At 42.3% G+C, this 15,477-nt stretch overlaps 2 long non-coding RNA genes across 2 annotated transcripts in view; both read left to right on the top strand.

The window, feature by feature from the left end:
• The first annotated feature begins 536 nt into the window (after window positions 1-536).
• Window positions 537-10,505, top strand: LOC115339990. Its single transcript, XR_003922881.1, has 3 exons — window positions 537-712; window positions 1,101-1,215; window positions 10,460-10,505. It is a non-coding gene; the product is annotated as an uncharacterized LOC115339990 (long non-coding RNA).
• Window positions 10,506-14,774: 4,269 nt separating this feature from the next.
• Window positions 14,775-15,477, top strand: part of LOC115339989 — an 84,410-nt gene continuing 83,707 nt past the window's right edge. The window contains exon 1 of the long non-coding RNA XR_003922880.2: window positions 14,775-14,936. This is a non-coding gene — a long non-coding RNA (uncharacterized LOC115339989). The remainder of the gene's footprint in view (window positions 14,937-15,477) is intronic.

The raw sequence follows: 15,477 nt of genomic DNA, 5'->3' as shown, positions 1-15,477 counted from the left end.
CATTAATTTTCTTTTCATGGAAATTCTCAGAAAAGAAGGTAAATTAATCAGCAATACTAATGAAAATGGGTGCCTGTGCGCTACTGAAACCCTCCTTTCAAGTCTATGCTATCACTCTTGCAAACCGTGAACAGGAACAGCTCTGTGTGGCTTAGGTGAGCAGTTGTACAGCACAGGTAATGGATCGCCACTGGCACTTCGGTCAATAATCAATGTGAAGAGTTTGCAAGCAGTCTGCTGGCTGAAATATGTTCATGTAAAGCATTTATCTAAGAAATTTGAATATAGTTAAATGTGGGAAAAAAAAAATCAAAGCCTGTTTCCGTATTACTGGGGAAATGAAAAAAACCTTGGTGTTAAGTTTCTCAGACCATGGGATGCCCTGTTATGCACTGATGACAATGGACCTTGATTGATTTGGGACTTCATGTAGTGAAAAGCAGTTAACAGTTCCCTGCATTGCAAATGATTTAGCTAATTCTAATACTATGTCAGTAACAGTAAACTTTCTTTTTGAAATCACAGACAGGGAGAAGGGAATTGGAGTCCTGGGGAAAGAGGATCTTGAAAGATTGAGGCTTGGCAAACACCCCTTAGTCATTTACTTTCCTGGAGAAACTACCGCAGGACCACAGCTACAGCCTGATGTGCACTGAACTGCATCACTTGGGAGTAAACTGCATAAGCTTTGTGTCATGCAACAAGCTAGTAGGTAAGAGCCAGAATTGTGTTTCCTTCTAGACAATAGTTCACATTGCTGTTGATGATGAAGAAAACATAATTCAGTGTATTCCAAGCTAGACCCAAATTTGCATTTCTTTGTCCAAGCCCACACTTACAGATTTTGAGGCAATATGATTGGCCAGTTCTATAGAAACCTTGATCAAAGCACTAGCTTAACCTGTGAGATGCTCCTAACTTCTGCTAGAAGTAGACTGTGAAGTTTGTTACTGTGTTTCAAAACCTAATTGCTAAGTGAAACTACCTGAGTAAATAGGTTTGAGGGCCAGAAAAAAGTTCATAATCGTGCTTGTCTGGTAAGAGATCTTACAAAGATAATGCCAAAGTTAATTCTAACAGGTAAATATGTCTTTATACAGAGCAAGGTGAATTTGTGGACTCCCCTCTGCAAGATGCTATCAGGACAAGCTGTGAAGTTGGATGTCTGAACCAGATCAAGATGATTTTCTGAACATCGGTACACAAGTAAGCACTGTAAGTAATTTGCAAGCTAGGGAAAGTGAGCCAAAAATCACATTTCAAGACATAAATGATGCCTGAGCAGAATTATGTAAAACCCTGTCTCCTCAGACAGCAATGCTGAATATTGACAATTACATTTTGTAATGTGGCACTGCTGAGCGTGAGCCAGTGCAGAGGCAGGAGCTTGGGCAGGTGAGCTGATCCACTGTGGGAAATCTTGTATTGACAGCAGTACTCTCATCGTAGTCTCTAGGGCTTTACTTAAAAGAAGTTTCCTACGTATTAGAATGCAGCGTTTGGTATTTTCAATTACACAGGATTACAGGCAGTCCCAGTGAAAAGGATTATGAACTGGGAACTGCCTGGCTGTTTTCAGTGAGTGTCTGCCAGCGAGGTGAGCCAGGCAGCTACACGCCTGGTCTGTGGGTCATAAGACAAAACAAGAGGAAGAAGGAAGGGAAATATTCTCCGGTAATTCAGGGGGAGGAGGGAGGCAGAAGGAACCCCATGCACTTTCCAGTTCACACCAAATCTAATTGCCAGCGGAGCAGTTGTGAGCTGCTAGGTGTGAATCCCACAAGAACCTGCTGTAATTAAGCATCCTGTAAGGTGAGGAGGGGTGTGAGCACCGCGATAAGCTCATCAGCAGCATCTGCATCAGTTCCCCGCCCCCCTCAGATACCCTTTGGAAATCTTCAGCATGTTTTGTGTTTGTTTCAGAGCCAGGAACAAATGCTGGCAAATGTAAAGGTGTTAAATGTTGGCCAACCTATCCCAACATGCCCTACAAGGCACTGAAGGGAATATTACTCTAAATGGATGATGAGCTCAGTTCAGAGGCTGTTAAGTTAAAGCTTATTACCCTCATTAAGAGATGTGTGTAATGTGGTTTTGGGCTTCTGATATGGGAAAAACAACATTTTCCAAGTGTTTTGTTGTCCTGTCTGTTATGCTTGGAGAGGAATTCAGTTTCTGTTTTGCACTGGGTCAAATTCAGCCCAGAGATAAGATTTCTTCACCACGTTTAGAGTTTGGGATTGCCTCTATGAGGGCAGAGGCTGAGTCTGGGGAGATGTGCTTTCTCAGAACCGGGAGGGGTTTCCCTGTGAACAGAGGGAAAACAAGGATCAGGGTACAGAGGTGTTCACATGCCTCTGCTGGGAACCAGTCCTGTGCCGAGAGCACAGGGGCTAAAATACAGACCCATACAGGTGTCCCTGCCCTGTGCTCCCCGGAGCTCTGTGTGCCAGGAGATCAGGTTGTATTGCCCCCAGCAGGGTGTAAATGCAGAAAGCCAGCTTGGGTTTAGCTTTCCATGCAATTTAATAAGCCCCAGTGAACCAGGAGTGCCGGGGTGGGCGGTGCAGTGTCATGAAGCAGTTTAGATTCACCAGATATTATTAGCTTGAGTTTAGGACTGGCCCTGCAGGACTGGGCTAGTTTGCACAAGAAGGCTTGAGTGTCTCTGCCATGTGCTCCTCATCATCTCCATTATCTGTGTTTTTCCTTTATCTGGGGTACAACAGCTCCTCCCAATGATGGAGCATTGGCTCTCTAGTCAGCTTTAATCTCTAGCTGTCTTTGGAGGGTCAGGTCAGGAGAGGTTTGAGGTCCTCAGCCCTGAAGTGAAGCCCTCCCTGCTTCAGACAGGGCTGCAATTGAAACCAGCTGATCCTAAGTCCCTTGCAAACATTTCCATTTCAAACCACTGAATTTTTATGTCTTCCTAGTAAATTTTTTTCTTAAGCCTCATAAATCTCATAAAGATCTGGAACAGCTAGTAAATTTGGCCATTCAGATACACGTTTTCCAGTAAAGAGGATAATGATTGCTGTTTCTGATGCCACCTCCCCTCCCCACCCCCTCAGCTGAAGGAGTTCACCTCTTGCTGGCTGACTGCTGCTTGCACGCAAATTGGGCCATGCTAAGAAAGGCAACACATACAGGTCCCATTTGCACAAAGAATCGAGGAGTTGCTGGACCTCTGCTAGCTTTGCCACTGCCCCTATATGTGACCTGAGAAAAGTCATTTCTCCTCTTCACATCTGAGATCAGAAGAAACAGGTTGATGCTCGCCTGCTCAGGGGTTGGGAATCTTGCTCAGTTCAATCTGGACAGCATGTGTTCAAAATGGGAAGCTGCAAAACTCCAGGCTAGGGATCCTCCTCCCAAAGTCCACACCGAACGCAGAACACGAGAGGTCTGCACTGTCAGCCAGGCCACAGCCTCAGTGTCTCCTGCTCCCTGCCCTCCTTGCCAGTTTGCTTGTGGCGGTGCCCAGGAGGGCTGCAGAGCTCTGGTTGTCTCTAGTCCCTGGGATAATCCAGAGAGGAAGCTTTCTGCATCCTCCCCGATGCACCGATGGCAAGTCCAGCCAAGTCTCTTAAGCTTGGATTTCCAGGCAGGCTTGAAAGAACATGAACCCAAGGACAATATAAACCCAAGACTTCTCAGGCTTCCATTGGAAATTCCGGGCAAAAGTGCCGAAGATATTTAGAAAAACATCCTATAGAAATAGAAAATTGCAAGCATATTTTCCCCTTTATTTGTTGTCTCCCAAATCCAAACAAGCTTATTTCCTTTCCTACAATGCTGCTTTTGATAATCTTGTGCCAAAGGCACTGAATCTGTTCTTATTGCTGTTAATAGCAAGATGCCTGTTGCTTTTAATGGTTCAGCTATTAAAACACCGCATCCCAGTTGTCTGGCTGTGAGCAATCCCAAGCTATTGCAGTGACAATATGGAACCTTTTTCCTCTCTGAATGTTTCTCTGCAAAGTTTGACCATTTTGGCTGGGGTAAAACATGTGTCTATCTGGGATTCTTTCCAAGGATGAGATTTTGACAGCTGTGCTCATGTTGGCAAAAATCCTGACATCTTGTGCTTCGTTGAAATAGCAGATTCTTAGTGGAGGGGGGTGGGAATCCGATTTCATAGATGAACACTTATGAATTGAAGACTGTGAGCCTGGCTTAGCTCTTTTCACTTGGGGGAAGAGGTTGAACCCATCCTCTGGGAACAGGGTGGAGCCTTTCTTTCTTCCCATCTCCACCTGTGGGCACAGATGGCTGATGGACAGTGGGGCTGATGGGATCCCTCTGTGCCTCTGCCAACTTCGTGCAGCAGTTTGGGACATGCCTTGGACTGCACCCATGAAAGTGGGTGTCAGCTTGTTTGGAGTACATGCCTAATGATTTTCATTTACATATTAGAGGTTTGGGCATGAGTGGTGGGTGGTGTTAGTGCACTTTCAATGAAAATCCACCTTTGCGGCCATGATCAAAGCTTGGCCTATTATTTATGCCAGATAACTTGTGAAAAAACAAAGCCTTGGTATAGTTTGAAATAGCCTGTTTGGGGGTTTTTATTATTACTATCATGATTAAGATGATTGAGTTGTTTTTTTTTGTTTTTCACTGGAATCTCCATCTTGAACTGGAGAAATATTTCCCACAAAAGCTGTAATTATTCAAAACCAACATATGTCTGCAGTAACCTTCAATCTGATGAACTGTCATTTTTCTGATGAAAAATCACTTATTTGGAGACTAGAATTCCTATTATCTCGACAAATAGGGAATGGGTGCACAGAAAATTGTGTCACAAGGTCACCCAGGAGCTCCACATCAGAGCCAAGGATAAACTGGAACAGGTCTGGTGGAAGGTCATAAAAAAGTTTTTGGAAGGTATTTCGCAAATATTATATTTATTTCAAACTTTCCAGTGGTCAGATAGTTCCTTTATATTTTACCAAGAAAAACAAGTAAAAAAATCACAAGGTTTTAAAACCATGTCAACAATAATTTTCCATTTCTGGTATTTCACTGAAAAACAGGGAAAAATATTTTTTAAAACGAGATAGTAGTCAAACAACAAAACCCCAAACAAAACATACCTCCTGATGAAAACAATTCAAACAGTTTTGCTCAGGAAAGATTGTAGCTTAGGGTTAGACACACAAAATCAGACTTTCATAGCTTGTGTCCATGGCAAATGCAAGGTCTTTTATGGCACTTTAACTTTCAAGAAAAAACAGCTAAACTGGCTCAAATTTGTACTTGCTGTGCATTGAGAGATGTATACAGACATTTACTGCACATCAGCAAGCACTTGGTTGGCCTTTTCATGTGTTTAAGCCCTCAAGCTTATTTTAAGGATTTGGGAAGGCTGTAGGTCCTTGTTATATGATAGATGAGTCAGATTTGAAATGGTTAAATGTGGGACAGTCTCCGAACAAGAAATCATGCATGCGTGGGGTGACTGCACACTACGCTGTGACCACAGTCAGGCACACAGGCAAACTAGAGGTGAGCTCTGAGCATGTATTATTTATCTGCACGTAGCCTAGCTGTGTTAGCTGAGTGGCCAGAAAAGTGACCAGTAACTACAAAATTATATGGGAAAAACTGTACGCCATATACTTTGCTTATAGGAGATGGGGTTGAAGAGTATAATAAAGGACACTGTATTACATGGGACGTTTGGTGAACGTGGCACTGACCGAAGGCCTTAGAGGCTCTTTCAAAGTCATGCCTTAATGACAAACACTCCCTTCCTCTCCCGCTTGTTTCTTGAAAACTAGGGCAAATATTAGCACACCTGGGAGTGTTGGGCTGCCCTGTTCAGAGTGCTTCTATCACCCATGTTAGCTTGATTAAAACTAACATGACCATTTCTACACTGAGAAATGCCAGTGGCATGTCTACCATAAATTAAACTGAAATTCCAACTTTAAGTTGTATTATAGTTCTGCAGCAGATCTGTTTACTCTGGAATAGCATAAGGCAGATGTCTTCATCTTTGCTGATTCTTAACAGGTCACAGGCATTGACTTTAAATAACTAAAGGCCTTTAAAATAATTTTAAAACATGCTTTCCCCTCCTCTACAGAGCTTAACCTTTAGTTGGCCTTCACTAGAAACACCCAGGATAATATGATTCTAAAAACCAAGCAGCAGCTTTAAATATGTAGTGTGATCTTTACCTGAAACCAGTGAAGAGGTTGGAATAATTATTGCTCATGTTTACACTCCTGTATCTCTGTGGGTTATGTTCAATCCAATAATGATTAAAAACATACTGGAAACACATAGTAATTAGAGAAAGCACTTACCATGTTTCTGAAAGCACAGAAGTAGCTTTGAAGTGGAACTGGACACAGTGACTGCTGCCAAAACATTGCAAGATTTAGGAGCCCAATGCAGCAGGTCATTGGTAATTGTACATACAATAACATGTCTGTTTTGGCACATGCAATATCAGCCTTCAGGACCAACCTTATAATCGTTTCTTGTACATCAATGAGACTTTTGCAGCTTGCAGAAGGAGCAGGTTGATGGCAGGGTGAAGGATCATATAAACGCTCTGCTTTTTAATTTACATAAAGCCAAAGTTGAACTTTGGTTTGTTTCTTCGTGGGGGACTTTTTGGAGGGTGAGGCAGTGTTTAGGAAGAGGGAAGGAGAAGGAAGTTTGGGGTGGCAGCAGAGAGTGGGCACTGGTTCAGGCGCTTTGCCCTGCCAAGGTTTCAATGTGGGTACTGACATGAAAGGGAGTTCTCAAGCAGTAAGCTGTAAACCTCATGTTTTAGGAGTGTTTCTGTGGGTGAGAGATAGGGGCATGTATTGTGGAATGTATTCCTTTGTTTGTTTTTCCCACTTAAACAAACAAAAATACTCTTTTATAATAAGAGAAGAAGGGAGGAGTGATGAAGGTTGTGCTGTAAAATCATGTTTGCTGGAAAAGTTGTCCTGTTTTCCATTGCTTAATTTCAGATTAAAAGGGGGGGCATGAAGGTTGGAGAGAACACAGCTACTTTCTTGGGAGTATTTTTATGAGAACTAGAGATGAGCCCTCTCAGGAGGGAGCAATTTAGCAGTAAGTAACGAAAGCAGAGATAGAAACAGGCACTCCCCAGGTTTGCTAGCATTCCTTTGAGGCTCAAAGGGACTCACTTTTGGTCATTGTCCTTTAATTTTCTACACCATATCTCTTGGTAATTTTCTCTGCAAACTCAAATTCAGCTTCTGACCCTGTGCTGATGCTACAGAGACCTACCTGCTTACAACACGTGTCTCCCGTTTCAGTGGTGTTCCTGTCCCCCCAATGTCCCCTTGCAGATGACCAGCTGTTGGCTAATACTCAACACAACTAAAACAAGGCTCTTCCCCGTATATCCACTCTTTCTTAAGCACCATGGACAATATTATGATCCTGCCTGTCACTCGGACCTGTGGATGTTATCTTTGACTCCGATGTCTCTCTTGGTTCACTCCTCCAGATGGTGTCGAACTCTTGCCACTTGTTCTAAAATACTGCCACTTTTGTCCCCCTCATGGCTCACATGCTTGCTCAGGCTGTCATTATCATGCTCCTCAATCACTATTACAATATAGCTAATTCTGGCCTTGGCAAATCTAGTCTCATCCTGCTCACGCATGTTCTTTATGCTGCAAAAAAAAATCATTTGCCTCACCTGCCCATCACCCCTCACACTGCATCTCTCTTGCAAGTCTCCGCTCTTGATCTTATCAAGCATAATCTGCTTGTCATTGCTCCCAAGGTCTTTCATGGCCTTTCTCCACCCAGTACAGTATTTTTATTTTGTGGTTAAGATGTTGGTTTGGGCCTCTGATGAGCCTGCTGTGCCACTCTCTATTGCCTAGTTTTTCAAATTTGAAAGTGCCCTCGTGTTTTCCTGTGCTGTTAATGCAGCTTCATTATTCTCTTCCCAGTTTCTAAGATGGCTATAAAACCTTCACAGCAGTGAAGTTGTTGGTGTGCTGAGCTCTGTGATGACTATGTGGACTTTGGTGGTTTCCATGGACTCCCCTTGTCTGTAACATCATCTGTTGGCTTTTGGCTTGGAGTGAACACTCCCTGGTTTAAGAACCATCTGTTTGTGCTGGCTTTGCATGGTGCCTGTCACTGTGGCTTACCGTCCCGTGAAAGGAATCCACAGGTGCTATGGTAACACAAAATGATAACGATGATTAAAAAAGAAAGCATTAATAGCACCACGTGTCTCTTGTCACTGGTCTGTTGTCACCCCTGCGACATTGAACAAGCACTGATCCTGGAGAAAGTTGACGGGTTTCACTTGCTTCTGGAAAAATGTGGAGGAGCGGATTCCCCTCCCTACTCCATGCCTCTTGCAGAGGGCCCTTTCACTGCTCCATCGTCCATTAAAATGAAGGTAAAAGGCTTAAAAAGCAGGATGGCAAGTGGTGGGACCAGAATGATGCAGTTCCACTTTTGGGTCTTCTGTCCACTCTCTTCAGAAATCATTGCCAGTTAGTAGAAAGTCTGGGGGACTTGCAGAAAATGAGCTGAAGTTTGTTTCTGAGAAGCGATAGAGTAATGTCATGGGTCCACAACCAATTCCACTCTTATTCTTGTTGGGGTGTTCATTGGGGAAGCCTGTTACTGTACGTGGAGTCCACAGTGCCCTCTCTCCAGTTCTGGCCTGTGCAGGATAGGATCAAATGCATACTGATAGGGCTTTGCAGCACGCTCTGCAGCTATATTCCAGCCCACAGTCTCCTGAAGCTGCCAGCCACATGAAACCAGTATGAACAATGGGCTTAAATCCATTTTCTAAATAGAGTTTTCCCTGTGAAAAAAAATCACATGCCAAAATGTCAGGCTGCAAACCCCAATTGCCAAGCAGTCCTTTTTCCTGTGAGAAGAAAAAACTCTGGTGAAAACCAAAAAAAATAATAATCCAGTCCTGTGTCAGGAACAAAGGTCGCTGCCTCTGCAGCAGCCAAGTGTGTAGCCCAAGGCCAGTGAACATCTTGAGCCTTCTACCGTGGCTTTGGGACCTTTTACAAAAGCTGGGCACGTTTCCAGCGCTGAGCTGTAAGAAGGACAGTTGACCCATGTTGCACCTGGGGCATCTCGGCCTTATTTCAGTTTCACATAAGGCTTTGTCTAGGTTTATTTTATTTAATGGGCTTTTTTTTTTTCCTGGTTATACTGTCACAGGAAATTCTCACTGTTCTATTACTTTTTTCCTGTTGGAACTAGCCTTAAAATAAAATGAATAAATAAATATATATACATACATATAAAAATATGCAGACAGGAAAGCTATTCAGATCTGGAGAGGCCTTGATAACGCTACTGATGAGATTGCCAGCTTTCCCTGAGTCTGAGCTGAACAATTCCCCACCACCTCCCCAACCCCTGGGAACTTAAGCAGTGGTAGTTGTGAAGCTTCTAATTCTGACTACAGGTGTTTGGTTTGAAAGACACCACGTGCCATGTTGTAATCTCATTTAGGAAAAAAGTAATTAAAGAAAAATACAGATGTGTTACAGTCACAGTTCCTGAACATCTGAAATGCCAGTCGGTTTAAAAAAAGTAGAGAATAAATCTCTCTAAAGGAGCACTATCGTCTCATCTTTTGTAATATTATCCAGTATTAGTATTTTAAATTTAAAAAAAAAAAAAAAAAGAGAGAGTTTTGAATGTCAACATCTGCTCTTAACCATCTCTTTACAGCAGGAACAGTTTGCTTAAAAACAAACAAGATAGGAATGCCTAAACTCCCCTCGTTCTGCTGCTCTGCATATCCAAATATTCCTGCTAGTGTTTACTTGTTGCACATTCCGCTCCATCATGTAGTGTTTAGCACCATTTTCTTAAGGTACCGTAGATTATCAGAACCGTTCCTTGGGCGCAAAGTAGTAGCTAGACCTGCTCAGCTTTGTCATAACAAACTGGATAGTCACTGATCTTGCTCTTTTGAATCATTAACTTGAAATATGTAAATGCCAGTATATTCTGGATAAATTGCACAAAAGCATTATTTTGAAAAAGGTTAGCCAGCTTTTAACATGGACTGTTCTCCCTTCAGTAGTAATGATGATAGTAGTAATGATAACAATAAACTAACTACGGAATTCATCTGGTCTCAATCCGGCAAAATATTTAACCCCACGCTTAACTTTTTAAGCATGTGTGCATTCCCTTTCATCAGATATAAGCATATGCTTTGGCTCTTTGCTCTACTGCTGCTCGATTCCAGCATGTGCTGCTCCTGTTGTTTGTTTGAGATGTGCTATTTCTGGTTTTGACTGGCTGGAATAAACCTTTGGAATTACCAAATACTGAAGAATGGCTAATATATTAATTACCCAGTATAATTTCGGGGGGTTGCAGTAACAGCTGAGTGGTGTTAACCTCCTTGTTTACTACATACTTTAAAAGCTTGTTGGTCTCTTCTTGCCACTGTTTAACCCTTTCTCTGTAGTGCTACCTGAGGGAAGATCATCTTCAGCTGTGCTGTGAGTGGAGACTATTGGCCTTGGAGGAAGAGTATGAAGGTACCAAGCCTGGTAATGTTAATGTGAATCTTTCCAGTAATGCTTGGGGTTTCTCATAAAGCCTGAGCTCTTGTAATCTTGCTATTTCTTTGAACTCTCACTTTCAATACACAAAAAATAAACCCCAGCACATTTGTTCTTTATAGAGGTGCAAATCCACACATTGCTAGTCTTCATGGTATGGTGGAAGAGAGCTTGAAACATGATGTGGTGGTTATGTTCTAGGCTCCAAAATAAAAAAACAAATAAAAAGTCCCCTCCTTTTCTTATTTTTTTTTTTCATGATTTTCAAGCCAATTTCAAGCCTTTCTGAGACCTGACAAGTTTTGAGCATTTAGTGCTGGCAATTCTTTGAAGCCCTGAAGCCTAGCTTATGGGGAATCAGATTTTTATTGAACTTTTTAGAAAATTCATCCTTCCTTGCTGTGTCAAGCATTATACAAACACATGAGAGAGAGTCAGGGCTTTAAAGACTGTACCATCTAAAATGATTGCCAAAGAGTGGGAACTACAACTGCAACAAGTTTTGTCATCTCAGACCCCCTTTTGCAGCATTCACGTAGGAGCAGAGCCCTAAGAGCACCCAGCTCCTTGTGGGCACAGCTAAGTGACGCTGCAGGTCTGAGCTTCAGGCTGCCAGGGAATTTCTCAGGGCTGCCATACATCTCTGCATGCAGCCATGTGAAAGCACCAGCGAGCAGGGGGAGCACAGATTCCCAGCAGGCCCCTGAGAGTACCGACTTTCCAATTGGACTCATTGGGTTATTATTAAATGCCTACAAAATACATGAGAATCCTGCCATTGTCTCAACTGGTCTTTGACTCAGGGGCTCTTAACCAGATGATATGGTATTCTTCTTTTGTTCCACATTCCCATAATGCTTTTAAATGAAAAGAAAGAAAAAAAAAAACCAAAACCAAACCTGAAATGGGTTGTCAGTTTTACCCTGAAAGCCAAAGGTGGAAGGGATGGTTAGTCAATATTAAAGTCGTAAGCTTTGCAATTTCTTTATGTAAGTTATGGCTGTATGTCAGTAGCAGTAAGCAAAGCAAAATGCACTAGCAAGACCAGTGTTCTGTTCAATTGCCTGGGGCCTCAACTGAAATTTAATAAGCAAATGTAAGATTTTAGTGCTTTGGAATGGAAACTTTATGGTAACTTCTTTCTGCAGACCCTTTTTAAGTGATGTATCACGTGTATGGTTTGTGCAGTGCACGTTGGATACTGAATCCCGTTCTGCCGTTGTGCTGTCAGTCCTACCCTTTCTCTCTGGGTAGGACAGCATCAGCATGGTACTGTGCCTGGTTGTTGCAGTGAGGTGACAGACCACACTGTATAAAGCCGTGGCCTTTCTCTCACAGGCTGGAACCAGGTGAATCGTCAGGTCACAGAGCAAGCTGGCATTGAATACAATTATGGCTGGGGTATCTTCCCTGCAGCTCCCATTCACATGGCTTCTGATGCTGATGGCTAAGGCAGGTGGGGGAAGCTCTACTGGTGAGTTTTTTTAAGTCAGGGGTTACCAAATCATGTTCAGGGATGGCTTATGGAGAGTAGATACTGGCTTGGGGGATGGGAGAAAAGGGGCATGACTTCTTGCAGTGCTATTTGTTCTTATTCTTTGGGTCATTCTTCAGCTTTCAAAACACAGAGGTCTTCTATGGCATTCTCTGATGATTTTTTTTTTTTTTTTTTTTCCCAAGACACAAATTCATTTATTGCTCAAGGAGTTTATTGTCAGAACATGTTTTACTCACCAGTGAGGATGCAGAACCCTCTCATGGGAAATGAAAAAAAAAAGCTCCTAATTTTAAATATCCAGCGCCTCTGTTCCCTGCACAATAGTAGGCGAGGAATGCATGCTCTCCTCTGTTGCCAGCTTGTGTTTTGCTGTATCTGATATTTAGTTTCTTCATTATGATGGTTCATGGAGACTTGTTGTAAGCTGTTCCTCATCTCTCTCCAAGCATGAAAATCTAGTCTTGAGGGTTGCATTTAGAATCAGATCGTATCAGTAGCTGCTGGCAGGAATACACTGAGATGGCAAAGGGAGCTTTACTCTTTCCCCAGCTCCATACCGCTCTTTTCCATTAGTACCAGCTGGTACAGCCCATTTGTCTGGGATTTTCTGCATGTTATGCAATACCTCCAACACCCATTGCTGTCTTTAAGAGATGAGGAGGCTGAACAACAATCAAGAAGTGCTTAGCATCTTGAATTCAGTCTAACCAGGGGAAAAAAAAAAAAATCCTCTTTACCTTGCACAACTGCCTATTCCAACTTTGTCCTAACAGCACATGCAGATGGTGTGCAAATGGCCAGTCAAACATGGAGACCCCTCTCTAGGGAAGCACATAAAAGCCAGCCATGATTCTTATGCTCCTTGGGTACCTCTTGTATGCTTTTCCGGGGTTAGGGCCCAAGACCAGGCTGTCTCACTGTGCATACTCAGCCACGGTTGCTGAGGACAGAATTTACATATATTCTGTTTCAAAAAACATGTCTCTGTATCGGTAAAGTCTTTAGAGTTCAGCCAGTGAAAGGTCTCCCATGATAATAAACCACCGTTCATTCCTCTTGCCTTTTCACACGTGTGTTTATTTCTGTTTGCTCCTTTCTCTTTTGCAGATGGCAGATAAATCTTGTCAGTGCTTTTTTGGCTTTGCAGCCTTCTCTCAATCATCTTTCCTTTTGTATCTCCAGCAATGTGCAAATCTGATGGTTTGCTATTTCTGCTAAGCATGTTTCTTTTCCATGCTGTCTCATTGTCTAATTCTTGTGCTTTTTTGCTGGGTGAAAGAAGAGACAAATTTCCAGTAGGCAAAAAATAAACCATCCCCAGCTCGTGAAAGAAATGAACCCTTTTTAATCACTGTTATAAAATGTAATAGTTTGATGCGAGTTCCTTGTCAATGTTGGAAGACTGACCAATAGGTCCCTGAGAAGCATCTTGATGTGTCTGTTGGATCAATTGGAATTGTATTGCACACGAGGAGAACAATACTGCACGAGCCCTTGAAGTGGAGTGAACACAGATGACATTTTTATTCATTCTCAGCCAGATTGCTTGGTATTGTGTCCTTTCTGTGAAAAATGACACTCTGGCAACAGGCCACTGACTGCAAAACAACTTGGCATGGGCCTCCTGTTTGTCTCAGCCTGAGCTGAGCATCACTAGAGATGCCAGACTGCTAGCCACAAGCTGAGAGTGTTAAAGCACCGTCTTTCTTTAATCAGCACCTCTCTACCATTTTTGGGAGAAAATACTCAAGGGAGAAGGGTTAGTTCCTGACTGTTTAGATCTTTGGTGGCATCAGTGATGGCACTTTGCTCTCCCCTTGGTAAGAGCATTAGCTCTCCTGGCTCGGAATGACCGGCAAGCATGGTGCAGTCTAGCCAACCCTAGACAAATTATTTTTCAGAGCTTCTGATTCTGTGCTTCCCATCTCCTTTTTCTTTTCTTGCATCTAAGTGAATTTTTTGAAAGCCTTCAAGTGATCAGGAAGACAAATCTTATTGAATTCCAGTTTCATCTAAACATCATAGTTACTGCAGCAGCTACCAACATAGCCAAAACCCTGCGAATTTCCCTCAGACTTTTCAGAGGGCAACTCCACAGTTTGTCTGGGACTGGGAGCTTTCATGAGATGACTGGGTATGCTGTGAACAAGGTGACACTGAGCTGTGGGTTGTATTGTAGCTGCGGTCTTGGCATCAAAACTAGATGCAATACTGGGGCATTTCCACCATTATCCAATAATCTATATCATAAATCATCTTTCCAAGGTCCCTGTTGGGTCTTTCTGGCTTCTAAGAAAGTAGTTTAAATGGAGAAAGTGAAGGAAGATTGTCTTCTTCAAAGCACATTGGTTTAACTATTAATTTCGTAAGATGCTTAGATATTTTATTCAAGTTAAATGTTTTTTGTTCCATCCAAGTAGGAGTGTGGTAAGATACACAACAGCCACCACTATGTACTAGGAGACACTGGGCTGAAAAAATGGATGTGAATTTCTGTTCTGCCTGCTGGAACCAGGTTCTCTCTGTGCCTACTGCTGTGGAGTGGGTATATCCCTAACTAAATAGTTGTGTTTTTCTGAAGTAAGGACAATATCTTCGCTTCCAGCTCTGATGCAGTGTGACATGTACAGTAGGACCTGTCATAATTCATGAAGTCAGTTCTGTTTCAATGTTAATAAGTCCTTAATCAAGTCATTTGTTTCATTCAGGATGTCACATTTAGCAGTGGATTGTGAAATGCTTGAAAACTGGAATCATAGGAGCATTATTTAATGTTAAGTGTTATCCGCATCATATCTGAAGATGGAACATGCCAGGAAAACATCCTGCACATTCTGCAACTAACATATCCGAGCTTTCAGGATCAATCGTGAGTTGGCTGGGTATGTACACAATTTCTCTCTATGTGTGGCATAATATTATATGCTATATTCGGTAACTCATTCTCACACTGCTTATCTGTTACCTATTTTCTATGGCTGGTTCTTTTGCTTTATAAAATAATACCGTGCAACATTGGACCATTTACTTTAAACTAAGATTGGCACTTTAAGTCCAACAGAAAATAATTGAAATTTAAAACTAGTAGTCCTCATTCTAGTCTGTTTGTGATATGTAAGGAAAAAGAAGAGGTTTGAGCCAAGCAGCTGCTGGTGGGATTAAGTGGGAAGCTATCCAGTGAGACCAGGTTTATGATTATCATCTCCTGTTCTTGATGTTGTCTTCAAGAGGAACAGAGCTAAGGGCTAAAATTGTATCTTTAATACCTAGTTCCTGTAAGTCTTTTCCACTTACAAAGAAGGAAAGGAAGCCATAGTGAACTTAGGGCAAACATTGTCCTTATGCATTTTCCTTCTTTTTTTAAATTACATTTAATGTTGTGCCATTTTTTCTTATAAGCTTATTTCTGTCTGCAAATAGGTA

Source organism: Aquila chrysaetos, chromosome 3, assembly GCF_900496995.4.
Source record: "Aquila chrysaetos chrysaetos chromosome 3, bAquChr1.4, whole genome shotgun sequence".
NCBI lineage: Eukaryota > Metazoa > Chordata > Aves > Accipitriformes > Accipitridae > Aquila > Aquila chrysaetos.
The sequence above is the reverse complement of the archived record's forward strand: the minus strand, read 5'-3'. Positions and strand labels throughout refer to the sequence as shown.